The sequence below is a fragment of the Herpailurus yagouaroundi genome, unplaced genomic scaffold (genome assembly GCF_014898765.1).
Source record: "Herpailurus yagouaroundi ecotype Mexico unplaced genomic scaffold, PumYag 77, whole genome shotgun sequence".
NCBI classification, from domain to species: domain Eukaryota; kingdom Metazoa; phylum Chordata; class Mammalia; order Carnivora; family Felidae; genus Herpailurus; species Herpailurus yagouaroundi.
The window spans coordinates 81,553,227-81,554,433 of record NW_024412388.1 but is presented as its reverse complement, the minus strand read 5'-3'; the positions used below and the strand labels follow the sequence as shown (position 1 = coordinate 81,554,433).

At 60.4% G+C, this 1,207-nt stretch overlaps 1 protein-coding gene across 1 annotated transcript in view; it reads right to left on the bottom strand.

Moving 5' to 3' along the window:
- Window positions 1-386, bottom strand: part of TLCD4 (TLC domain containing 4) — a 70,813-nt gene extending 70,427 nt beyond the window's left edge. Inside the window, exon 1 of the mRNA XM_040471045.1 lies at window positions 114-386. The gene's annotated coding sequence lies outside the window, so the exon portion shown is untranslated. The remainder of the gene's footprint in view (window positions 1-113) is intronic.
- Between the last annotated feature and the right edge of the window lie 821 nt (window positions 387-1,207).

Sequence of the window (1,207 nt, the reverse complement as noted above, 5' to 3'; positions counted from 1 at the left end):
CGGGGGCGGGAAGCCGCGGCGCCCCTGCCCGGGGACTGCGCTCGGCGGCGCGGGGGAGCCGCGGGGCAAAGCGAGCCCGCCCTTTTCCCCGAACCCCCTCCAAACAGCGTCACCTGTGCCGGGTCCCGGGGCGACTAGCGCGCGGGCGGCGGCTGCACCGGGCCGGGGAGGGCGGCGGGTGGTCACGGGCGCCTGGTCAGCCGGCCCGGCCCGAGGGCTGGCGCCGGCCAGAGCCACCCCTCGAGATGCTCGGCGGGAGCCAGGGGAGCCGCGGGCCCCGGGCCGCTTGGAGGAGCAGTCACACGGAGGCTACAGCTACCGCCGCGGCCGCCGCGCCCGCCCGGACTGCGGGCTCGGGTTACCGCAGAGCGGCTTCTTAAAGGGGCCGCGGCGGCTCCAGCTCCCGCTCCGGCTCGTGGCGGCTCCGACCAGCGGCCAAAGGGGGCGGGGCCCCGAGGCCAGCTGTGGGGCCGACCTTCGGGAGCTGGGACTTGGGTCCCGGAAAGGGCTCGGAAACGGGAACACCCAAGGCGGGCTGCGGTGGGATCGTGCAAAAACCCACCTCGCTAGGGACAGGGCGTGCGGTGCCTCGGTTTCCCAAAACAAGTAGCGAAACTAGCAAGTGACGAGAACTGTCTCAGTCCGCATCCGCAGCGGTCAGTATCCGGGCTCGCCACGTAACCCAAATTCTTTTCAGATTATCAATTTATATTGTATTTATAACAGAAAGGAGATGGAAGAGTAACTGCTGATTTTTCATGCCACGTCTGACTTGGCCAAATCCGAGTCAGCCCTATTCTTGCTTGGGGCTGCAGGTGCACTCCAAACTGGGTAGGGGGCGTGTGGAAGAGGCACGTTCTCTCGAAGCAGCCCCCTCCGGAGTCCCTGAAAAACCCTAGAGAGTGCACTAGCAAGGCGCCTACACCCAACACCTGGAGCCCCTCTGCTGTCAGGGTGGGGAAGTAGGATTTGATTTTTGGTGCTGGTAGAGAATTCCAAGTTGTCCAGCGCATAAAGTTTTCCATTCAATAGTAGCTCTTCTGACCTACTAAATAGAGCCTCAAAAACCTTCAAATGTTCTGGATCAACAGGATGGAATTGTTTTGAATAAAACAAAACAATGAAGAAGTACATTTAGGCTGTTATAGTTTGTGAAAAGTGATCACAAATATTTTCTCAGAGATGAGTTCTAATGTTAATTAGTAAG